Source organism: Lepidochelys kempii, chromosome 9 (assembly GCF_965140285.1).
Source record: "Lepidochelys kempii isolate rLepKem1 chromosome 9, rLepKem1.hap1, whole genome shotgun sequence".
Taxonomy (NCBI): domain Eukaryota; kingdom Metazoa; phylum Chordata; order Testudines; family Cheloniidae; genus Lepidochelys; species Lepidochelys kempii.
In genome coordinates, this window is record NC_136388.1 from 24,753,614 (window position 1) to 24,780,244 (window position 26,631).

Genomic DNA, 26,631 nt, shown 5'->3' on the forward strand with positions numbered 1-26,631 from the left:
GAATTGGTCCCTGGCTGGCCCAGGATTGGGGGAGCTGAAAAGATAGCCTAGGAGCCATCATTCTCTTCCACCCCTGCTCTCTTCACTGCATGAAGTATAAAACTTGGCACAGCTGAAAATCTGGCCCAATATTTTTTAATGTAATCAGAATCACAGAAATCAGAGATGCAAAAAGTTTAAGCGCATCTAGTTTCATTCCCCTACCAATGTAGGATTTTCCCCTTCAGTTTATTTTTTGTTCAGTCTAGCTTTTAAATGTCCCATGCAATGAGGCTCCCATCACTCTCTTTGAGACATTATGCCACAATTCAGTGCATCTCACGGTCAGGAAATGTTCTCTACTATTTAGCCTAAGTTTTTCTTCGCTTGATTTTATCCCATTACTCCTAGCAATTTGGGACGGCATTTTCATTCTCATAGCTACTTGCAAGTCTTTTTAACTCACTTAAGTAACATTGAAGCATTTCTTCATCAAATAAAATATCCTCTCGCTAGATCACCTGTTTCCCTGATTAACTCATGATGTGTATTGCGGAGAGCCAATTATAATTTGCTGTTCATTAAAGGTCCACAAAATTCATGCTAAGAAAATTTTTGCAAGTGAAAATTTTTGACAGGAAAAACGTACTGGTTTTAAATCAAATTAAAGATAGGCTGGCAGCCACATAAACCTCATTTATGACAGTTATTTCAGCTCCTTACGATAGTCACTGAGTTATGTCCTAGTTACTTGTAATACATCTTGCATTAAACTAGCACTTGTTTAACATATTCTGTGATCACTATTATTTGAATTATTATTTAGCAGTAAGATACGTGCTGACAATGGAGTCACAGCGGAACAAAACTCAAAAAAACACATAATTTCTACCCTGATGAGTTTACAGGGTAAGGGCACAACTGTGCTCTCAGTTGCACTGATGTAAACTAGGAGCAACTCAGATGAGACTAATTGAGTGACAGTAGAGTTTTCATGCATGCAAGATTGGAATTAGGCTGTAAATGACAGACAATGATCAGACACCGAAATATCCTGGTGCAACATTCAAAGTTGGGTTTTTTGTTTGTTAACTAACAGTGTTGACAGCATTTTATTGATATGGGTTAGCATTTAGGGGCCTTGTGGAGGAAGCATGTTTCAAGTAGGGATTTGAATTGAAAATGGCTGTCCTTACACTGGGAAAGGAAGTGGCACCTCCAGACGCAGGGGTCAGTACTGAAGTAGGCTTAACTGAAAGAGGTGAAGGGGAAAGGGATCTGCTACTTGAGCCAAAAGGAAATTAAATAAAAACTCTAATGGAGACAAGAATGAAATTTTGGAGGGCTTTGAAGGAAAGGACAAGTTTTAATTGAACACAGAAGGCAAGAGAAAGCCAGTGGAAGGACTGGATAAGGAAACATTTGTTACATTTTCATAGTTACTCATTTTGAAAATAGGATGGGCTATCATGTGCAAAAATTGGGGATTGGTCCTGCTTTCAGCAGGGGGTTGGACTAGATGACCTCCTGAGGTCCCTTCCAACCCTGATATTCTATGATTCTATGATCACAGAATACAGGCTGGGCTGTGGCCTACCAACCTCAGAGCCAGAGAATCCACAGGAAATCCTGGCCCCACACCCAGGGATGTCCAGGCATCCCTGTTGAGTGACAGTCCTCTACATACCTACATACCAGCCTCCATCATCAGGCAGCATGATCATTTCCAGGAACACAAAACTATTGGTCACTGAGGGCCAGATTTTTAGAGGTATTTAGGTGGCTTAAGTGCTTTTGAAAATCCTACTAGGTGCCTATCTGCATCCTTAGGTGCCTAAAAATCTGGTCCTCAGTCTGCATCTGTTCAAGAACTAGGGTGGTAGAAACTTTGCTCCACTCCCAGAAACCACACTGAACTGACAGGACAGAACACACCTCTTTGGGTACCAACTCCCCATCTTCTTTTCCCTCCAGGTTTTGACACCCCAAAATTACATGGCACTCTGGTCATGATTTTCAAAAATGGAAGCCTTGAATTAGGTTCCTAGTTTCACAGTTAGGTGCTTAAATTAGTGGCCTGATCCTCAAAAGTACTGAGCACCCAGCAGCTGCCCCAACCTCAACTGGGGCTGCTGCATATGCAGCACTCTTGGAAATCAGGCCTCTTGTTAGGGGCTTAACTGAATTTAGGAGCCTAACTTCAGGCTCCCACATTTGAAATGCTTGACTTCTACGCATATGTACCTGCCAAGTAGCTAATAATGTCCCCAAGCCACATTTGACTGGTACTGACACGTGTGTCCTCCTCTTCCTGCTGTGGAATGGAGAGAAAACAGAACATCTTTATAGCGGCATTAGCAATCATTTAATAGATTAGGGCTTGATATGCTGCACTGTTGGAATTCGGGCTGAAGGCTTCTGGTGGCAAAAAAGTCCAGGTAGAGTGAGAATGCAGTAACATGATTTACTCATGATCCACGTCCATCCGAGAGTCGTGTCTGTAGCTGGCCAGCTGCTGACAGTTCAGAAAGTGATCAGGATTGTACTAGTGGGGAGTGAGTCTGGGGCACCTGGGAGATGCATTGAATCAGGGAGACCAAATCTGTGGGCTTTTTAAAATTGACGGTCATTTTAATTAAAGAAAAAGGGGAGTGGGAGGAGAGAGAGTATGTGTTGAAGATACAGCTTGTGCCATATGGCAGGAATGATATTTGTCACCTGTGATGTAGGGGAAGGAAGAGATGGCAATTATTCATTTAATTCATTCATTCATTCTAGAACAGATGAATCAGTAAGAGAGGGTGAATGGCTGAAACTCAAGTTAGAGCTGCCTCCAAGTAATAGAATCCTCTTCAAATGCACTGCTATATGGCAGTGGATGGGTATGATGGTTATGTAATTTAAAGCTTAAACAGATGCTGGCTACTGTAATGAATACACTTTATTAATCATGCTCAAAATACATAGGGCAAAATGGTCTCCTTACTATACTGAGACAAGTGGGAGAGAAGAGAAGGAGCAGGGCTGGCCAGATGTAGGGTTATTGAGCCATCCTGCCGATGTAGGGCATTCTGGCACTTTTAAGGTAAGATCCTGAGACGTGCTTAATACCCCTAACTCCCATTGGCTTCAGTGGGAGTTAGGGTGTTCTTCCCCTTTCAGAATAGGCCCTTAGAAAGGACCTGCATGCTTCCCCATCTCACCCCTAGTGCCTGCTACTAAAAGTAGCATCGATGTAGGGAAAATACGGGAATGACCCACACCTTCTCTGTGCCCTCCTCACTCGTCCTTCCCCTCCACCAGTCTACCTTGATGTATAGCTGTAACGCTTACGGAATGAAATAAATCTCTTATATTTAGTGAGCACACACACAACATGGATGTGACCTTGCATCCATTGAACTCAAGTGGTGATTTACCATTCACCTAGGTGGGCTGAGGATTGGCCCTCTCTCCTATTTTACCAACTAATTAGACCACAGTTGATGCACGCTTTCTTTACGAGACAAGGTATCATCTAGGGCATTTAGTGTGATTCAGCTGAGATTCCAAAGGTCAATCACCTGAGAGACTCTTCAAAAAGTTGAAAAACTAAATACATTTGTGTGTCTTTTATAGTGGCTCATTATAGTTGCCATTTAATTAAGTCAGCACAGGAAATACACTTACCAAGAATCTTTACTCCAGACACATAGTCCATTAGATCAGGAAATGAAACGTGCTGCTACCATAATAAACAAGAAATGAAACTTTAGGATGATGTCTCACAAGAAGTAAATATCGTTTCTGGGAGATGTACCATGACGTCCTCTCCTCTTTATGCAGCGAAGTAGCCCGTGTGTGGGCTCTGGCTCGCATAAGATAGCCCAAGTCAGTATATGCTAGAGTGTCTGGTGTTCTATAAACTCAGTCGATAGGCTGTATATTGAAGGAGGGCCTCACTCCCATAAGCCAAGGACTAATGGACAAATGTACTCTGTACAGGTTCTAAGGTTTCCTTCACCTCCTTAGCCTAGGACACCTTTTCGTATAATATCACCAAAGTTTTCCCTTTATAGTGCCCTAACTGGCTTCCTTCCTGATACTCAACCTCCAGGTGGGAAGTGGGCTGAGTGGTCTTTTCCAGGGCCAATTCTTCCTCTTGATCAGCTGACAGGAGTTGCTTGTGCAGATTTTGTTTAACCGGTGCCTATGATGCCCCAGGTTAATTACAAGTAATAAGATGTTACATTAAAAGGAGAACAGGCTTCACTGAAAGGATGGAATCATCCAGTGAATGAGGCCTAAAATATGACCCACCATATCTTTAAATTTGTGGCTTATTACAGGTCTCGGCTTCAGAATTCCCATGACGTGTTTAGTCTCCCCCTTTCTCTCTGTATCTTTAATACACGCCAGTGGGTCAAATTCAGGTGATTGGACACCACTCCCGTAGAATTCAGTATGAGCTGCTTTCAGTTAAGACAGGGCTGAATTGTGTTCAATGTGTCCCACATAAACAACCCTGTGCACACAAGGTGTTGGTTTTTTTTTTTATTTAGGACAAACAAAAATCAGATGGGTTTGCATTAATTGACTTGAATATAATTTACAATAGAAAAGCAATATGATTAATTATGGACCAGATTAGGGGTATAGAATGGCTTCCGTATGAGGAGAGATTAATAAGGCTGGTACTTTTCAGCTTGGAAAAGAGGTGACTAAGGGGAGATATGATAGAGGTCTATAAAATCATGAGTGGTATAGAGAAAGTAAATAAGGAAGTGTTATTTACTCCTTCTCATAATACAAGAACAAGGGGCCACCAAATGAAATTAATAGGTAGCAGGTTTAAAACAAACACAAGAAAGAATTTTTTCACACAACGCACTGTCAACCTCTGGAACTCCTTGCTAGAGGATGTTGTGAACGCCAGTACTATGATGGGGTTCAAAAGGGAGCTAAATAGATTCATGGAAGATAGGTCCATCAATGGCTATTAGCCAAGATGGGCAGGAATGGTGTCCCTAGCCTCTGTTTGCCAGAAACGGGGATTGGGTGACAGGATATGGATCACTTGATGATAACCTGTAGGTTCATTCCCTTGGGGCACCTGCCATTGGCCACTGTCAGAGGACAGGATACTCTGCTTGATGGACCTTTGGTCTGACCCACTATGGCCGTTCTTATGTTCTCCTACTTTCAAGGGTGCACAAAGAGAAAAGCACAAGGATCCTCCAACCCCTACCCCTGCGCAGGAACCAGGTGAGATGGAAGACCTCTCATTCATGGACAACAAGGACACTGCAGGTCTACTGTCACTTTCAGCCCTAACCTGTGAAAAGGAGGCAATAAAGGGCTTATAGGAGATCGCTGTGTGGCAGAGTTACCCAGCAGCAGAAGAGAAACACATGCTGCACCTGCTTAAGGGTCTCCTTCTGTGTTGACAACTCATGCAATTTCGTCTTGAGTCTTGTTATATTTAGAGTTTTGCTCCAAGCCCCAGCTTTTGTAGTCCTGTGATTATGTGAGATGCTCAGCTTTCATTTAAAAATAAACTACATTTCTATCCTTCATGTCCATGAAGAAACACATGAAAATGTGAATTATAAAGGCAAAAAGGCAAAAAATGTCTCCAAATGTTATTATTGGCTTAAAAACTAGTTTTTTTTTAAAAAATCTCATGATTTCTGGAGGCTGGGTTCATAATTTTTGAACCTTTCGGGTTGGCAATACTGTTTCTTGGCTGCACTGCCCCAGGAACTGCAGGAGGAATTGTGCCTCTCTTGAGTACACTGCCTCCTGGAGTTTCTTGTGGGGGCAGTGAGACTCCTTGTTTCCCCCAGCATGAGCCAGTGCCATGAAAAGCACAATGAAGCCCTAAATCCCAAAGCAGGAACAACGTTTACAAAGCCCCCAACAATAACAACAAAACCGGCACACGGTGCAGACAAACCAAACCCAAAAAGGAAGAGTATCCTGAGCATGGTCTATGAAAAATATCACCTGCAGAATGTTTAATCAAAGAAAGGTATAAACAAATCATGTTATGAGATTAAATAGGGTTATTTTCTTTCAAATCCCTACCCATGTAATATACAACTTTTATAAATCACTTACCTTTATCACTTCACAGTTACAGAATTACCAATATACTATAAATTATCCCAGAGCATCCCACTCAACATTCTCTCTCTTATCTGACATTATAATGAATGATGGTCATTTTCAGTACATGCTATCCCCTCATCTAGACATTATACTTGATTTTTCTTAATACTCAACACTCTCAACTCTTTATTTATTGAATGGCAGCTATGACAAGTCTGAGTATGCAAAGCAGCATAATTTTTTGAAGGTCCAACGTTGATACATGTAGTGCTGGAATAACAATTGATTTCTACTTGATGACTAAATCAGATTTTTATTTCAGCTGTATCAACCTGGTTCATAGCAGGAGGTTCATTTGCTGGGGTAGCCACCTACTGACCCGTTCCAGCAGCCTGCAAAACATAGTGCTCCCAGGAAGCATCTGGGGCACAGATGTTAGATTGGTTGAGGGCTTTTGTGTCCTACATAGGACTGGTTTCAGAGTAACAGCCATGTTAGTCTGTATTCGCAAAAAGAAAAGGAGTACTTGTGGCACCTTAGAGACTAACCAATTTATTTGAGCATAAGCTTTCGTGAGCTACAGCTCACTTAATCGGATGCATACTGTGGAAAATACAGAAGATGTTTGTTTTTATACAAACAAATCAATAGCCTTGAGAAAGTTAGTGGCTGGTATCACTCAATAGCCCACTGTGTGGTAATCCCCCACAAAAGGGGACTGTAGGTGTAGAGAAACTTCCTTGCCAGCTCAAATTTTAAATTTCCGTTTCAAATTTTATTTGTGGACTGACTTAGTTCTTGTTATATCTTAACTATTCTGAATATTCCTCGTTTATACAGTGGGGCTGAGGCAAGTGGTCACTTAAAGTGTAACTTCACAGGGTATTTCACCGATGAAAGGCCTGTGGGAAGCTTGGTTGGTGCTGCAGCATTGTTACAGTAACCAGGGAGGAATATAAGCATGGAGCGCATCTTTTGGTTGGGATTCTCAATTGCTACACCTAGCGTAGGACTGGAATCTGCTTAACATGGAGGTTGCCAAGGCTCACTGTTAAGGGCTAAGTATATGACGAAAAGATTTTGCCAATTATATTAATGGATAGTTTAAGGATACAGATTCCCTTCAGAAGCTTATAGAATATTGATTTATATACAAATTCTATGGAATCCTGCAACAGAAACATAATTCTCTATGTAACTTCTGTAGGAGTCTTATAGTAATTACTATAGAATCTCATAATTTCATCACTTTAAAATTCTGCATATGTTTTCCATAAGGCTTTTGGATACCGTGATGATGAATTGAGTACAAGAAGCTGAACAGAACAGAGTAGGTCTGAACAAGCCTGGATTGTTTGGAAGTGAACCCCACACATAAACCAGGATCACTCAAGCAACACCCATCGACAGCCACAGAAGAATATTGAGGCTTCGAAGGGCTCTACACAAATCAGTTTTGTTTGGTTGATTGGCTGGTCTTTTTTTACAATACAAATTTGATCTTCCAAGTCACTTAAATTAAGGCTCTTATACCTGAGTCACTCTTGATAACAATGCCAAGTAGCAAGGACAGATCCCTGATTGGTCAGTCCTGTTCAAACAAATTGGTTGGATGCAAATTACCCTCCAGAGCCCAGAATACAGTACAACAATCTCGAAGCTTGCTCAACAGGGAAGCTTGCTCTGAATCACGAGCCTGAAAATCTCCATTAAGATTGAATTGCCATATGTTTTGACCCTCAGAAAGAGAAAGCTATAGAAAAACCTTACCAGTGAGTAAGTGGTAACAAAGGGCTCTGAGCTAGTGAAGAGCTGCTGAAGTGGAAGGTATTGTTCACCACACAATATCACATCTGCATCATGAACTCATATTGAATTTGTGTGAGGCAAGCCCACGGCCAGACTGCTGACTGCCTCAGCAAGAGGGAGGATTGTGGGGGTGGTATAAATTGAACACTCGAAAGGCATTTTTAAGTGTTTTGACTTTCAAAGAGAGACAGAAGAAAGAAAGTGGGGGAGGAAAAGAGTAGCTTCATACAGAGCAGAGGAGAGAAGCAGAAGCAGGAATTGAGTCCTTAGGCCCTGATCCTAAAAGCCATCAGGGTAATCCTCCCCCACTAGAGTCACACTGTTTTCCTTGCGTGCCTACTCAAAAGAGTTAGGGCTGGCAGGATCAGTCTGTAGCATCTTTCTGTTCTTTTAACCAATAGTTTCCAAGAGACTGAAGGACAACAAGGACATAGAGGAGAGAGAATGGAATGAGCCATAAAACATGCATAAAACAAACCCCACTGCCACAAAAAGAAAACAGTTTTGGTGAAATACAATGGCCCATATTTTCCCCTGCAATGGGGGCACCTCTGGGCAGAGCCTCTGAATGAGAGAATCTTCACAAGGATCCTCTCATGGACATTCTTCATATCATCCTGATGGGTAGTAGAGTTTGGGCCCACCCCAAACCTGGGGCATCCTGAGGGATCCGTGGAAGACCAGGGCCATCTGTACTTGCTATGAACCCTGATAAGTTCTCCCTACCAGATTTTCCCCCCAAGGGAGACTATGTTGAAATGATGATATATGGTCTGAGGCTGTATATCTTTGTCACCGAAGGGCCCTGGGGCTCTGGGAGGGAATGATGTACGGCTGCCCTCATTCCCCACTCACCACCTCCACTACTATTGTGATAATTGGGGTCTAGCAGGGCTACTTTAATTGTGAGCCTAACCAGTGGAAAGTCAGTACAGGCTCAGGAAAAGCCACAATGACATGTTACATAAAATTGTTTAAGAAAAGGTTCACAGATTCCAACAAAATGCTTTATTGGACCCAAACCAAAAAAAAATGTTTTGCATTTTTAAAATAAAATTGAAGGAATTTTGAAACAAAGTTGCTTTGACCTGAAAAATCAAAACATTTTGCCTTTAAAAAAGTACAAACGAGACATTTAGACTTTTTTGAAATTTGTTCGTTTGTTTTAGAACACAAACAATTCGGTGAAATAAACACAAAATGTTTCAGTGACACTGAATCTGGATTTTTTGCTTTAAAAAGTTTTGGCCAAAAAATTTCACCCAGTGCTAAGTCCTGTTGTTGCTTAGAACATGCCCCAGGGATTTTTTGCACAGAAAATTAATAAAATGTGATTTAAAAAAAAAAATGCAACTATTTTGAATTGATCTCAAAATGGAAAAAAGTCATTTCAAATACAGTAGTTCTTATTTCATTGTACATATTTTGTACCCTTCTAGTAAGACTACTTGGGAAGGAAGCAAAAAAGTAGAACACTGGGCTTTTAAATCATGCTAATGCTTAAACAATCATGGTTTTAAAACAACTCAGTGTACTCTTACATCTAACCTAAGCCTCTTCTCACACTCAGACTTGATGTTTTCCCTTGCTTACTTAGTCAAGCTTTTCACGATCTGAAATGTCACTCATCCTTTTGATTTAGGCTTCTTATGTTAATCTAAAACCCTGTAGCTCCTATGTTGCTACTCTTCTCAGTATGATTCATTATTTGCTTTATTCTTTCACCCTCCATGCACAAATGTATAACTGTATAATAAACTCCGCAATAAGTATCGTCTTGTAATGTAGGATCTGCTTTTGTTATCCAAGGTCATTCTTATGTACTTGGAAGCAGAACTGGCTTTGGCATTTTTGGATGAGTCTGTGAAACAAGTTCTTAACCCCTCCTCCATAAAGTAACCAACTCCTGCCCTGGTCACTGTGATTATTAATGATCATTTATTTACTATTTGTTAAGTGCCAACAATAAACTTAGTGCAAAACATGGCCAAAAAAATTAGATAGCCCTTACTCCGATGAGTTTAGTCTACAAAACAAGACACACTTGGAGACGCAGAGCCAGATCCTCAGCTGGTATGCTCCAGCAGTCTGTGGAGCTAAGAAGCGTCTCTATCCCATGGAAGTTCATTTTAATGTATTTTTTAAAAGGTCAGTGAGATGATCTGTTGCACCTTCACACTTTACCCACTCATTTTATGTAACAGGGCCTGAGGGCCAACGGCATACCATCACCAGCCTCCCACTGCAGGAGAAGTAGAGCCCAGCATGGTTGCCAACAACTAGAAAAGTTTTTCAAAGGCCAGTTCCCCAAAAAATTAGGGGTTTAGGGCTGCTGGACCCCCTGCCATAGGAGAATTTTGTGTGCAAGTGGGGAAATGTTGGCATTTATATAGTAATGTTTACAAACGTTAACTAATGATATTTGACAACCCACATTTGACATTGATAGGGGAGTATTATCCTCCCCATTTTACAGATGGGGTTACCAGGATAGAGAGGTTGAGTGATTTAACTGAAGTCACCGAAGGAAGATGGGTCAGAGCTGGGATTAGAACACAAGAATCCAGTGCTCATTCTCTATTGCTTAATCCTATAGACTACATCATCTCATGCTGTTGAGCTCCTTTTGACCATGCTGACTTCTAAGCAGAGGTGCCAATTCTACTACGGCAGGTCAGGTACCGGACACATGAAGCCAAAAGGTAGTAAATTATCTGAGTTATTTACAGGTAATTATGTATTTCCTCCTATTCACCAACCTTCCCCACAAATGTGATTGTTTCAATGTTTTCACATATTTTCGTGTTCGAGCTGCAGTTACTCACTCATGTCATTTGCTACCTTTAAATCTGCTACTGAGTGTCCAGCAAGGTTGAAGTGTTCTCCTACAGGTTTTTGTATATTGCCATTCCTAATACCTGATTTGTGTCCATTTATCCTTTTACGTAGGGACTGTCTAGTTTGTCCAATGTACATAGCAGAGGGGCATTGTTGGCACATTATGGCATTTATTACATGGGTGGACGTGCAGGTGAATGAGCCAGTGATGGTGTGGTGAGAACCAAGTATTCTCAACACTACGATACCCACACAAGGAAATAAGGAAACAGAGCAACAGAGTCAGGCGTGTACCCAGAAGCCTCCTGCTGCAAGACAAGCCCAAGAAAGAAACCAACAGAACTCCACTGGCCATCACATACAGTCCTCAGCAAAAATCTCTCCAAAGCATCATCAGTGATCTACAACCCATCCTGGACAACAATCCCTACTTTCACAGGCCTTGGGAGGCAGGCCAGTCCTCACCCACAGACAACCTGCCAACCTGAAGCATATTCTCACCAGCAACTACACACCGCACCATGGTAACTCTAACTCAGGAACCAATCCATACAACAAACCTCGATGCCAGCTCTGCCCACATATCTACACCAGTGACACCATCACAGGACCTAACCAGATCAGCCACACCATCAGTGGCTCATTCAACCTCGCTGGACACACAACAGTAGATTTAAAGGTAGCCATCCTGCAGCAAAAAAACTTCAGGACCAGACTTCAACGAGAAACTGCTGAGCTTCAGTTCATTTGCAAATTTGACACTATCAGCTCAGGATTAAACAAAGACTGTGAATGGCTCGCCAACTACAAAAGCAGTTTCTCCTCCCTTGGTGTTCACACCTCAACTGCTAGAAGAGGGCCTCATCCTCCCTGATTGAACTAACCTCATTATCCCTAGCCTGATTCTTGCTTGCATATTTATACCTGCCTCTGGGAATTTCCACTACATGCATCCGACGAAGTGGGTATTCACCCATGAAAGCTTATGCTCCAATACGTCTGTTAGTTTATAAGGTACAACAGGACTCTTTACTAGCAAATATGAGAGGGGTAGCCGTGTTAGTCTGGATCTGTAAAAGCAGCAAAGTATTTCTCACCATCTGTTCATCTCATTTTCTTTTCCTCTCTGCAAATACAAAACACAAAAACTGCAGTCTTAGGGGCCATTAAAACCTGAATGGGCAATTTTCTGGGATTTGGTCTTTGGATCCCATTATCCTGCAACACCCAACCATCATACAATTTTGTGTCATGTGATAACGTAATAACACTTAGGGCTTGTCTACTACACCTGAAATGTTACAGCAGCACAACTGAAGCACTGCACTTGGGCCGGTGGAACGCTACAGTGTAGACACTACCTATGCCAACTGGAGAGGTTCTCCTGTCGGCACAGGTAATCCACCTCCCCGATAGGTGGTATCTTGATCGACAGAAGAATTCTTCCATCAACCTAGCACTGTGTACATGGGGACGTAGGTCAGCTTAACAACGCCATCAGGGAGTGTGGATTTTTCACACCCCTGAGCGATATAGCTAAAATGACCTAATTTTGTAGTGTAGACCAGGCCTTAGTCTTCATATAGCATACTTCACCTGTAGACCACACAGCATTTTACAAATGGGGAAACAACAGAAAGGGGAAGTGACTTGGTCAAGGTCACACAGCAGGTTAGTGCCAGAGCCAGGAATAGAAGCAATGCCCTGACAATGCTTCTCTATAGCAAAATATTTTTAAAAAATCATACATTTGTATGCATCATTTCTAATCGTATACCATCATATGGCTGTAATGTATGCCAACATAATTCTGTTTTATCAAGCCTTCTATATACTTTTAACACCTCTTATTTGTAAGGTGTTCTTTTTTCTCCAGCATCTCTATGGTTAAAGTCAAGTTAAAAAATTGAAAAATCCAGAAGTGACATAGTGGAGAAGAGATGGAAGCTATGGCTTTGAAAGTCAAATGCATGCACTGCCAGCAATCCTCTCAATACAGACTCTTGCTAAAGAAAGCAAAAACTAGCTACTATTCCAGCCACATTGAGATGAATAACACTGATTCTGAAAGACTCGTTTTATATTGTAAATTCATTTTCCAAGCATCCTTCTGCTGGCTGGTCTTTTCATTTCTGATATACTACTAAATGAATTAACTGGAAAAGATTTAACTAGCTAGCCAATTGCCAATTTGACTTTTAATAAAATTGTCTCTCTATTACAATCTGATTTCCATGTTTCCCATAGCAATGATCTTATGTTTGTAAGAGGTCACTAATTGCAGTCTGCTGACGGGATGATTACATACTTATTTACCATAACCTACCTATTACTTCTGGAGATTTTATCATACACCTTTCATACTATTAACAATGATATTTTGCTGAGCCATTTAGATATTGTGGCATTTTTTGCCCTATGATTATTTCTAGACCGTGTCCCCATTTGCTGGAATATGTTCAAATGCATTACTTCAAAAGAGGAATTTGCTGAAGGTTGCTCTTTGAAATCTGGTGTACCACAGCATTTGGTCCTGAGATCATTTCCTTGTAGTCTATTTCTTTCACTCTGGTGCTGTGTTATTTAATGTTTTGGATTACATTTTATCTGAGCATTCTTGGAATTGTGATGATTTACAGCTCAGATCCCCATGATTTCTGCCTTTGATTTCAAGGTATACATATTAAAAAAAAAATCCTTGTAAGTGCTACTTAGCCTGAATTTATTCCTACACTTCCTTTTCTTGTGAAATAATTAAGAAGTAAATTTTTAACACCCTGGAAACAGATTAAGGACCCAATCCTGCCACTTGCCAAATGCTTACAGATGCTGAGTGCCTTCAGCTCCCAATGGAGAAGGAGGAGATGGTGCTCAGCACCTAGCAGGAATGCGCCCTACATTTGCAATGCTCACTGTTAGCAGAAGTTCAATGTTTATGACTAGATTGTGACAGGCTATACACCTATGCAGGGGAAAGAGGACACTGGACTAGACAAACCCCAGATTGATCCAGGATGGCAATTCCTAGAGTAATAGCGAGAAAGCAACCCACATGTGAGCTACCCAGACCTTGAATTTACTGCTCCCCAATAGGAAAATGGCAGGGAGTGCCGGGGAATGTGTCTTCTCCTCCCCCAGTGTACTCACTGGCACTACTGATCCAGCAGACAGGGTGTCTTAATTTGGTGCAACAAGTTACTACTCCTCTGGAGTAAGAGGGAAGCAAGGAGGGAACTGTGTGGTGTCTTTGAAGAATAACACCTCCCAGGCTTTTCTTGGGGTGTGCAGCTAACACACCACCTCTTGCTCCAGGCTGTTCATAAAGGCACAATCTAGCTCTTAATTTGCTGCTCCCAGTGAACACATTAAGCTTAGGGCTTGCCTAAACAGTGCATTAGTCCCCACCACCATATCACCCACTACCTGGCCTGTACGGACCTGCTGGCACACGCTAAAAATTCTCTGGTCTGGAAACAGGAGCACATTAACGTGCACTAGGGAACTTTTAGCATGCACCAGCAGGGTCCACATGGGCCAGGTCATGGGCGATGTGCTGGTGAGGACTAGAAGTTACACACCAATACTGTGGACTAAAGCACCATGTAGACAAGCCCTGAGATGTCAAGCTCTACTTCTGGAGGGCTTGAATTTAATGGTGGCATTATTCTTATTGTTTAGTTTGAGATCGGGGTGCTTGGCTTGAGTGTGGTGTGCGGAAAGAAACATATCAATACATTATACCTGCAGCTTATGTAAGACTTTTCATTTGTCCATGACTGTCCCTGGGGAGAGAAATTATCTAGCTGTCTCAGCACCGCACCAGAGACTGAGAGCTCCTGAGTTCTAATTCCAACATGGACTCCCTCTCAGCCTTAGGCAAGTCACTCAACCTCTCTGTCTTCTCATGTGGAAAATAAAACCTACTCCCCAGAAGTGTTGGGAGGATTAATTAATGTTAAGTACTCTACAAATATTACTTGTCCTTATTCAGTAGGCCGCTACAGTCCTGGCTGCTTCACTTTGTACAAAATTCAGCTGCGATGTGGTAATGTTAGTTCTCTCCTTTAATTAACTTTAGTGGTGTCTGGTGTCAATATAGATTTTGGCATATTCTTTTGACTGTTCAGTTCAAAAAGCACCACGGCATTTAGAAAATTAACAGCCGTCCCTCTAGCTACCTCTGACAACAAGAAAATGGCATTAATTCAACACACGACCCTCATTTTGGAAAACAGAGGCTGATGCAAGGCACGAGATGTGGTGGTCAGCTTTTCAGCAGCAGCTTGTTACCATGAAAAAGCAGTGACGGGCTTTGCTAAGAAGAGCACACAAGCTGCATGTGCAAATGGAGGAATGGAGACAGCTGACAAATTGTGAGAAGGCACTGGAGGGCTAAGGGCACTCAAGTGACACCCACCCTGTGTCCACATGACATAAGGGCTGTGCTAGCAGCTGACAGGTTATGCTCACTTGATCTGTATCCCACGCCCCCTCTCAACGCAAGTTACTGGACTTGAGTGAGGGATTTTTGTATATGGACAAAAGTCAAGTTAAGGGCAACACTCGAGTTATAAAACAAGTTAACTTTTCAGCGAAGACAGACCCTAAGTACTATTTTTCACTGGGGCAAGTTACTGGAACTTTTGGGAGAAAACTTGATCTCAGATTTTTCATCCCAATTTCTAAACCAACAAAGTCTGGTAAGTATACAAAGTTGTGAATGACTATCCATACCACATCTCTATGCTGGTCCACCCACTGGTAGCTTGAAATCAGTGAATTTTCTTCTTGTTTAACAGCACACCTTCTTGAGTTTGTTTTTAGTGTCTAATTTCATGCCTGAATTATTTGATTGTACTTCTGTTTTGTTCCTGCGCAATAATTGCACAGTGCTTTGTGAACTCTTCTACATAAGGAGTTGCATAGATAAAATTGGATTTAATTCACTTGTCTCTGCAGTAGCTTGATGTAGCTGCACCACGATAAATAACACTCCCCCCCACCCCACCCCCTGCTATTTTGAAAGAGTCCTAATTGAGTTTAAGGTTTTATAACAAATCAGATCAACTTGACAGGGTTGACGTTTTCCTGCAACTAGTCCTTGTGAACAAAGCAAGGATGTTCTGCTACTGCTGGGCATGCACTGGGTCTGGTTCTAATCTCACTTTAAACCAGAAAGGGTAAAGCAGGAGGACACTATTAACGATAACAGGGTTACAGCTGTATAGCGCTAGAATAAGATATTCAGTGGGCCTGATTCTGATCTCTTATTTTGTAAATTTAGCCCTCTTACCAGTCTGGGGGCTTGAGGCAAGGAGCTCCCAGCAGCTCACAGTCAACAGCATAGACACTATGGGAACTGCAGCTGAAACTGCTTGCCTAGCCTGAGCTTGAGGGACATGAACAACCCATGGGGGCTGCACCACAGTAGCCTGACTGACAAGCCGCAGAGAACATGCATGGCTGGGACCACACAGACATGCGCTGTGCCTGACAGGCTCCATGTTTGGAAAGAGGAGGCCTTACTGAGGCTAGAGCCTGATTGGCATGTGTGGATGACCAACTGCATGCCCTGGAAAGGTTGCATATGGCTTGGACTTGTGAGTTGTGCCAGGCAGGGATCTTGTGACCAGAGAGAGCTGGCTGCAGGGAGTCAGGTTAGAGCAGCCAAAGACCACATAGCTCCGGGGTTTACTGTCTGCTAAAAAGGTGTGAAGACTGTTTCTCTCAGCTAAAGGACTGATTAGTAGCAACACTTGATGGGCCTCTACTGCCAAGACAGGAAATAGCCAAGGCTTGTGGTTGCCAGAGACTCAAAAGGAGAGTTCTCAGCCTCCCAGAAAGGGACACCCACCTTTTACATCAGTCTCCAACTTTACCATGTAGATGTGGATTTTTAATGTTGGGGAATTGGTTGGGCATCCTGGATTCCTTTGCCTGTTCCCTTCCCCTTCTTTTAATTTCTCCCCATCTTTTCCAGACCTAAAATGTTGTTTACCTGTATTTGTTGGTTCTTGATTCCCTGTTATAAATTCTAATATCCTTGAGGCAAAAGGGGTTGCTATTAGTTTATGCACACCATCACAACATGGAGGATCAGGCACAAATACCCCAGGGTCCATTGGTCTCAAGGCAGGTTACAGACTCCATGAAGGAGGATGAATAAAGGGCTCTATCGTCTTTGGAAATCAGGTGCCCCAGGAAGGGCTACATAAAGAAAATATGAACAACAAATGCTAGTTAAGCTTGGTCATACTTGAAATTTTAGGTTCACTTTTGTCTGTGTGAGTATATAGTATATTGCAGCACATGCCCTAATCCAACTCTTAAGGTCAATGGAAAGACTCCTATTGTGTTGGGTTAGGCCCATTGGGAGGAAGGATGGTTTTATGGTTAAAGCATGAGACTGGGAGTTAAGAAATGTGTCTTCTCCCCCCCTTGGCTCATTCATGGATTTCCTGTGTGATCTTGGGCGAGACATGTCCTCTTTCTCTTGCATTCTTTTTCTGATATGTCACAGGTGAATAACAACTTTTCCCTGTCTCACAGAGGCACTGTGAGGCCAAACCCTAGTGTATGTGAAGCACTTTGAGATCCCAGGACAGATAGTGCACGAATTATCAAGTAGTATAAAAATATTTTCTTTTACTATTTTTAGAGTGATATTAGGTGCTATGTAGAGCAACTGAGATAGTCAAAAAGAAGCCAGAGGAATGGATCAAAGAGAAACTGAAAAGTACTGGTCATAGTAAACCAAACAAGCAAAAACAAAAAAAAACCACACACACAAAAGGAAGGAAGTGAGTCCTAGAAATATGTAAACACTTGGCAGCAGGTAAGGCACAGACAGCTGGTTTGCAAATGGCAACAGAGTCTCAGCAATGCCCAAATGGCATCAGGCCCCCTGCTTCAGGGCCACAGGGTACGTAGTTGGTAGTTTTAGCTGAAAGATTCCTGTATTTCGGGTTACTTTTTTTTTTTTTTGGCTGGAGCCTCAGAAACATGACAGATGACACACTGAAATGTAGATGAAGTGACATGAATGAGCCGCAGCCAACAGCAGGAACTGGGATAAGTGGATACTGTGCAGACTTGCCAATGCAATCGACCTCTACCTCAAAGCCAGATCTATGCCATAAATGAGGCTATAGTGTGCAATGCTGGTTTCCAGTTGTGCCGGAATTTCCTATGATCTCTACTGATATGTTGTTTGTAGTGAGATCCACGAACTTTCAGCTCACTATATAGATACTGCAAACAAAGGAAGACTGTTTATAGTTGGTCTCAAGCCACCACAGTACAGTAAGCTTTAGTGCTGGCAGACTACCAACAAGTGAAAATGAAAAGGAAAGTTTTTTTTCTTTTCCTCAGCTGAGTTGTTTATTCTTTGCAGGAAATAACTCTGGTTCCTGAGATTACTCTGTTGTTTTCCTTTCTTCCTGCTTTTCTCTCCCACTCTGTCAGAGTTCCCTCTTCTGTATGAATGCAATCTGAACTGGAATTAAAAAGCCCACTTTTCCAAGGGAATAAGTAGAGTAGTCAGTGATACCCTCTAGCAGCGAATCATAGTCCTCTTAAATTATTTTGTTGTGTTTATGTCATTGCCTCTAAGAAGATGAAAGCATGAGTGGGAGCAGGACTACTGAAGAAACAGGAGACTCAATGGTCTTTTACCTGGAGATGGCAAGCTCTCCAAATGATAAAGGGATAAATTCTGAAGCCCTTAATCAAGTCAAGTTCACACTGATTTCAAGCACTGCATGATTAAGAACCATAGAATTTGGCCTACTGTGAGTAGATGGACTTCTTTGTCTAAATCTTTTTCATTGTTGTGATATTTGAGCATGGGCTCATGTGGGAGTAGTAGACTGCCCTGATCATTGTTAACCGTAAAAAGAGATGCTAGAAGGTCAACTTTGAGTAGAGCTTGGTTGCTGGGGCAACTAGGTTCTTTTATAGTGATGGGATTAAAACTGGAAGCAGCGAACAGAACACTGCTGGTTACCTTCACAGGCCAGTTCTTCACACCATTTTGAGCCCTGCACTTTCTTACTACGTATGGCCTAATTTCTTTTTTGCCCTTATAACTAATTCCTGTTCCAAAATTGAGCTGGTGAGCTCTTCCTTCAAGTACTTTTTTTTCCAGGTTTGGCAGTTCTGTAGCGATGCTTTTAAAGTGTAGAATTCAAAATGGCAGAGAAGATGGTAAGTTACTTACTTAAAAATAAAACTACTACTACTGTTGGGATGAATTGATGACAGACTTAGGGTCGGAGGTCCACTTTTCACAGAACAGAAGGAGAGAAGTACTCTTCTTCACACTACTTGTCTTCACACTGGCAGTGTATCTCAGCCCTGACTTGTATGGGTTGCTCCAGACCCTTGAAAGAACTTGCTTTCTCTTCGGAGACCACCAAAAATGGTGTTTACAAGTATCAATTGCGGTGGTGGGTTTTATGACATGGACTTCGTATTCTGCATTTTTTTCCCACACGTTTTGTTTTTTGTCTGCAAATAGTTGGGGTGGGAACCGGTTTTGTGTCTGTAAAGCACCTAGAACACTGGGGACTCACCTGAACCATAAAATATACATCACATGGTAACAGCTTTAGGTCCCTGTTGGGCTGAATTTCAACCTATCAATGAAAGTCTTGGTAGCACATTACCACTTCTCTGAGCCATCTGGCCTGCCATGCTGTTTATTTTTGGTGTGTTGGCTCTTATTGGTAGGTGCAAACAGTTACTTCTTCCAGGTTGTGCTGTATGGCATGGTATTAGTTCTTTAAACTTCTGTAGACTACGAATATTAAAATCAGACAAAATATGTTGATCACTGCGGAACTTCCAAACCTGAAAAATGTATTTCATTGAACTAAACTCAGCAAACCAATCGATGATATACAGTAGCATTTATTATGGCGGGTTTTTTTTGCCTTTTTTTTTTTTTTTTTTTTTTTTTTTTTTACTGTTAAGGGAGGCAATGTGGTCAAGAAGACAGGCACTAGGCTGGGAGACAGGAGACTGGGATTCTATTTCTGGTTCTGCCCCTGTTCTGGTGAGTGATCTTGGGTAAGTCACTTCACTGCTCTGTTCCTCAGTTTACCCATCTATAAAAATAAGAACAACAATATTTACTTTCCTTTGTAAAGCACTGAGACTTACAGATGAAAAGAGCTAAGTAGCAATGGTATTAGAATGGGTTGAGTGCGGACTGTGTGTTTTGGTGTCATACTGGACATAAAATGAAAGCTGCCTTCACCCCAAAGAGCTTACAATCCAAAAGGTGAAATGGGGAAGGAATGCACTGGGAAGCTCAGAAAGGATGAACATGTGTGTGATTTTACATACACAGTAAACAGGCTCTGCTACTTGGTATAAAGTGCTGGAATACATGCCCTTGTGCAAGCAATTCTTGCCATCCTGAAATCTGCTCTAGTTTAAAAAAACTGAATTAGACAAATAATTATGGTTCTTTAGCTTTTAATCAATAGTTCTGTCACTTTTCCACAAAAGAGAACTGTGAAATTAGTCCTTTAAAAAGTGACATTTCATAGCAGGACGCAAGCTTGTAAAATGCCTGCCAAAAAAGAAAGTAATTAAACTGTTATTTTCATTTCTATGGGAAATAACAAAGCTCTTCAGGATACAAGGCCTGACAGAATTGGCTCCATCTGATTGTGGGCTAGGAGAGGATTATATCGCATTTTTTCTCTTTTCATGTCTAAACCCTGGTCTCATCCATTAGCTAATTCTATATAATAGTTTCACTACATACTGTGCAGAACAAAGGATGCAACAAAGAAATAAAAGATTTTACTTTGAAAAACCCTGTGCTATAGCCGGGAAAAAATAATGCATCCTATATATGAAACAGGGACATTTATTTGTTAAATTGCAGCAGGTAAAATGTTTTGAGCAGCTCAGAGTAATGCAACGTTATGTATCTGCAGATCCCTGTTATCAAAAATGCATATAATAAATGTGTTATTAAAGGCATGTTCTGTCATTTGTAAGGAGTCCCCCTTCAGAGATGCCACTATTCATTCATTCTTTTCCCTCACCAGAGGCCTTTTAAATCTTGTTCTAAAACCTGTTTCCTCTTCATCTTATTGTTGCCAGCTTTTTGTGATACACTGCATGAAGGATGTTTTTCACACACACACACTGCAGTGTAAGGTTCTTGGTAAAGCAAAGAAATTCAGAAATAGATGTTTGGTGACTTATCTAGATAGTATTGATTCTGGGAGGTAGGTGCAAACCTTGTTGGAAAGGGAGTATTCTGCAAATTGGGGAAAAATGAGAAACATTTCTCAGCAAATATCACCTCATAAGAGCTTCTGTCTTGGACTCAAGAACCAAGCAACTGAAGGTTAAGAACACGAGAACGGCCATACTGGGTCAGATCAAAGGTCCATCTTGCCCAGAATCCAGTCTTCTGACAGTGGCCAGTGCCAGGTGCCCCAGAGGGAATGAACAGAACAGGTAATCATCAAGTGATCCATGCCCTGTCGCCCATTCCCAGCTTCTGGCAAACAGAGGCTAGGGACACCATCCCTGCCCATCTTGGCTAATAGCCATTGATTGACCTATTCTCCATGAATGTATCTAGTTCTCTTTTGAACTCTGTTATAGTCTTGGCCTTCACAACATCCTCTGGAAAGAGTTCTACAGGTTGGCTGTGCATTGTGTAAAGAAATACTTCCTTTTGTTTGTTTTAAACCTGTTGCCTTTTAATTTCATTTGGTGACCCCCAGTTCTTGTGTTATGAAAAGGAGTAAATAACACTTCCTTATTTACTTTCTCCATACCAGTCGATGATTTTATAGACCTCAATCGTATCCTCCCTTAGTTGTCTCTTTTCCAAGCAGAAAAGTTCCAGTCTTATTAATCTCTCCTCATATGGAAGCCGTTCCATATCCCTAATAATTTTGTTGCCCCATTTCTGAACCTTTTCCAATTCCAATATAAGGTTCCTTACCAAAACAGAAGAGGACAGAGAGGTCTAGAACTTTACAGTCAGAAATACATTGTACATATCATGACCATTAAACATATTACTCATGACCATCTCAATGTCAGTAGTGTAACAACTCAGAGCCTTCTGTTTCCCGTCCACAAGATCCTATCACTTGAGCTAAAATAAAGCCTTCTTTAGCTGCAGCAGTATCAGGCCCTGTGTTTTACATTTGGGTCTTTCCATCGCCACCCTGAATTTCCACACACTAGACGGTACATTATAATAGCTCAGCAGGAACAAATACCATGGTTCTCCATGTGCATTAGTCCCTAACACAAGGTTAGTCATTTTGTATCTTCTTTATGTCAGTGGACTGTTAGTTGAATTATTCAGATTAATTATATCCAAATCAGGTTGAAGCAAGCATGGACAACCTTCCTCTAATCAATCTAGGGGACTCCAAGATAAGCATCACAGCTGTGAGAAACTCCATGCTTTTGCTTAGCAGGGTTCATAGGAATATTTTAATTGGTTTCACTTCGTGTGGGTTTATATCTCCTGAATTTTGCTTTGAGTTTTGGCTTTGCACTTCTCTGCTTGAATTGTTATATCATTCCAACCATTGAACAGTTTCAAACAGCTGCATTTAAATAGCTGCATGGCTAGCCCGTATCACTCCAAGTACAACCTGCTCGGATGCCTTGAATACATACTCAGGGCAGCTAATCTGTGCAGTCGCTTGCCACTGCCGATGTACGCTACTGTTTTTAGCATGCTCGCTTGATGAGAGCTCAGATGTGTCAAGTCTCACTCACTGGCTGTGAGACACACTCATTGGCATGCTCTCTCACTCTCACACACATTCCTAAGCTTATCTCACTCATTTTGAGTAAATATATAAAGATTTAAAATATGTTTACTTGGGCACTGAAAGAGACAGCAAATACATCCGGGGCCTCAGGCCTGGGGCTTAGAGCTTGGAAAGCCATTTTCCAAGCTTGTGTACTCTGCTAACCATGGAGACTACAGACCCACATTCTATACATAGAGCCCTAAAAATCCGCAGGTATCTACTTTATATCCGTGCATGCGGATATCTGTGGACCATTTTTGCGGATAGTTGCTCGGATGCGGATACAAATTTTGTATCCGCGCAAGGCTCTGAAGGTAAGAGCCGGGAGAGCAGCTGTGAGAAACTGAGGCGCAGACCCTCCACCTGCCCTAAGCATTGGGCCTGGGGGGCAGGGACACGAGCCAGGGGCTGATCGGGCCCCCCTCCCAGGGGAGGGTCCGCTGCAGGTCCCCACAGCTTCCAGAAGGTGGCCTGGGGGGCAGGGACATGGGACAGGGGCTCCTTGGGCCCCCACCCACGGCAAGTGGAGGGTTTGCCATGACTCCCCCAAGCTGCCAGCACTGCTCTCCCCGTCCCAGCTCCACAGCTACAGCCTGGCCATGATAAGAGCCGGGCGGAAAGCTGTGGGAAGCCACGGCGGACCCTCCACCTGCCCTGTGTGGGGTGCCTGAGCAGCCCCCAGGCAGCTCCACAGGTCACCGCACAGCAGTGACCAGTGGCGCCAGAATGGGGGGACTGAGGGGGCCTCTCCTGTCCAGTCTTCTCAGGGGTGGACTCCTCCCCCTTCCCCTCTTCTTCCTCCCTGAGGCCCCACCCTCCTTCCCCCAGCCAGACCAGCATGGAGCCTAGCCAGGGAGCCATGGGGAGCTGTGGCAGACCCTCCACCTGCCCATGGTGCGTGTGGGGGGCTGAGATCAGTCCCCGGCCATATCCTCACACCCCCCCCCAGGCTCCCTGCCCAGCCAAGGGCAGGTGGAGGGTCCGCAACTCCATGCCAACTACCCAAAGCTGCCCACGTGGCTCCCCCTGACCTGGCTCTGGCAGGGCGGAGGGGCTGTGCCTTGGAGCTTCAGCCCAGCCACAGTAAGTAGAACCCTGCAAATCCACAGATATCTGCATCCACGTATGCAGAGATCTGCAGACAATTCTTGCGGATCGGATGCAGATATACAATCTTTTATCTGCGCAGGACTCTATACACACGTCAGAGGAGGCTATGTGGGGAAGGGGCGGGGAGAATTGTTATCTGTCAGAATACTTGACAGTCCAAAAAAACGTCAGCAGGACTTGATTGAAAGTTTGTGGGTTCTGCAAAATACAGCTCAAAATTTAAACCACACTGGACAAATTCATGGCCCTTCATTTTCCTGGCTGCAGGCAAGACTTCTTTTTTTAAACATGCAATGTGTTGCCAGGAGCTGTCCTGTGACCATCAAGAAGACAAAGACGTAATTTGTCATCTGGAAAGTGAAATACACTGCACAAATAGCAGACCAGTGTCTTCACAACCACAACTTCCTTTTGTACCTTTCGTGAATCCCCTCACTGATAAAAGGAAGTTGACTGTTTAATAATCATGGTTTGCATTGTGTATAGAATTCTCGTGTGCCCTCGACTAGAGCCTGAATTAGGACATTTAAGTGTTTCATATGCACTATTAAGCACTGTACATTTTAAAACAAACTATTAAGTGCTGGTTGTATTAAAAACCTGGACTATTGGATGTCACCAAGGACCAAAGATGAGATGCCTTAAGTAATGACCTAACACACCACGTGGAAAGTCTAACTCTTTGGCCTTGAATCTCACTCTTAAGGACAGCCAACCATTGGCATCTCTGAGAACTAGCATGACCATCTACTCGAGCAGGGAACGACACCCGCAGCTTCAAGTGCAGATGTAATCAAAACTTCCTCTAGGTCACTCACTCACTCTTTACAGCAATAGTTCTTGAATTTATTAACCCATTCTACAAATCCACATACCAGGAACAATTCTTTTCACTGCATAGTTTTAGAGAAATATTATTTAAAAATTTAAATACCATGAAAGACTGGTGTAAATTTGATGAATGCGTGATAATGTGTGCATCTTTTGTGGCATTGGGAGTGAAGCTGCTATGGTGGGGTGGGCAAACTATGGCCTGCAGGCCAGATCCAACCCCTCAGGACTTTGGGTCCGGCCCGCAGGATTGCCACCCCCGTGGTGCCATGGGCCCCACACGCTCTGGGAAGCGTCCGGCACTACGTCCTGTGGCCGGGGGGTGGAGGAGGGGGGCAGAGAGCTCAGAGAGCGTGCTGCCCTTGCCTGTGGGTACCTCCCCCGAAGCGCCAATTGGCCAGGAATGGGGAACCGCAGCCAATGGGAGCTTCAGGGGAGGTACCCACAGGCAAGGGCAGCATGCGGAGCCCTCTGCCCCCCCCCACTCTCCCAAGGGCTGCAGGGACGTGGTGCCGGCCACCTCCTGGAGCAGCACGGGGCTGGGGCCATGGCAGGGAGCCTGCCTTGACCCCGGTGCATGCCGCTGCCACCCCGGAGCTGCTCCAGGTAAGCAGTGCCGGGCTGGAGCCCGCACCCCTCCTGCACCCCGCACCCCAGCTCCCTGCCCTGAGCCCCATGCCGCACCCTGCACCCCTCCACTCAATCCATTCAATCAAGACTGGGAGTGGATGGGTCACTACAAAAACCAAATCTATTTGTTAGTCTCTAAGGTGCCAAAAGTACTCCTTGTTGTGGAACTCACCAGGGAGAGAGGTACTACTTAGCACCCTGGGCTAGCACTACTTAGCAAAACTGGGCTTATAAAAGCCAGCTGAAATGCCAATATTCCTTTGAATGGAATTGGTGGACATGCTTATTCTAAATTTCTTCAGTGGCCTACAAAAAAAGGCAGGGTTTTATCTTTGCTTGGCAACATTTTGCCATGACGTGTCACAAAACCAGCTCTCATGGGTGACTAGAAGTTCCCTTTATCCATCATACCCTAAGTATTCAAAGGTACTGGAAGAAGTATGTTTTGAAGTCACAGGGAAACTAGAACTATAGAAACAGGAAGGGTTTGGATTCCTGAATTTTTGCCTAATAGGTAAATGACATAGGGCCCAAGTTTGCCATTCTTTGTCAGGCAAAACTTCCAGTGAAATTGATGGGAGTATTGACCAAATAAAGACGGCAGAACTGGATCCATATGGTCATTTCCTCTCTGTCCCACATATTTGTTGCCATGTTTTTCTGCTGCAGTTGCCCAAATCCATTCACATGCTTACTTGCGTAGGTAGGCCTGCCCTGACATAAGTAATAAAACACATGGTGGGAGGCCTCGTTCTTTGGAAGAAAGGATTAGGGAGGTAAATAAATCATCAGGTAGAAAACAGAATGTTTGTGCTAAGAATCCCAATAACTTGTATGCCAATCACTTTGAAAAAGATCAAGGTGAAAGCCTGGCCCTGTTGAAATCAATGGAAAAAATCCCACCGACCTCAGTAGGGCAAGGCTTTCACCACAAACATCCACAAATAATTTCTACAGGAAATTTATAAAGTACAACTATTCAACTCTTAAGACAGATTCTGAGCTGGTCTAAAGCAACATAGCTCCAATTAAGTCAACGAAGCCCACGTACACCAGCTGAGGATCCAGCCATAGTCCCAAAGCTTGTATCTTTGCATAGCACTACAACTTTCTCTCTCTTTAAAGCCTCTCTACAAATTTAATCTCTGGGATCACATCTGATATTTCAGGTGAGCACTTTCTTTCAATGAACCAAAAATTAATTTCTTTGGGTACATCTTCCACAGATTACCTTTTTATGGTTTTAGTCTAAAATAAAAATAAAGCTGTTCAAAATTCAAACTGTCACAGCAGATTTGTCAAAGCAGCCATGCTAATATAATGCTTTAAAATATGTTGAACTATGTACCACACGAAGTAATTAAATTATCAGTATTTCTACATTAAACCTTTTCTTCCATCCATTTAAGCATTAATGTTGTCTTGCAGTTGTAAACTGGAAAAATTATTACAATGTATAAAACAGAGAACTCAGTAGGAGATGAGCAAAGTAAGATGCTTTTCAGCAACTATTCAACCCTGCAGTTTAGAAAAA

At 42.8% G+C, this 26,631-nt stretch overlaps 1 protein-coding gene and 1 long non-coding RNA gene across 4 annotated transcripts in view; one reads left to right on the top strand and one right to left on the bottom strand.

The window, feature by feature from the left end:
• Nucleotides 1–26,631, bottom strand: part of KCNAB1 (potassium voltage-gated channel subfamily A regulatory beta subunit 1) — a 234,994-nt gene that overhangs the window by 122,356 nt on the left and 86,007 nt on the right. The gene's annotated exons all lie outside the window — the stretch shown is intronic.
• LOC144930881 (uncharacterized) overlaps nucleotides 10,518–26,631 on the top strand; it is a 55,655-nt gene continuing 39,541 nt past the window's right edge. The window contains exon 1 of the long non-coding RNA XR_013636344.1: nucleotides 10,518–10,580. This is a non-coding gene — a long non-coding RNA (uncharacterized LOC144930881). The remainder of the gene's footprint in view (nucleotides 10,581–26,631) is intronic.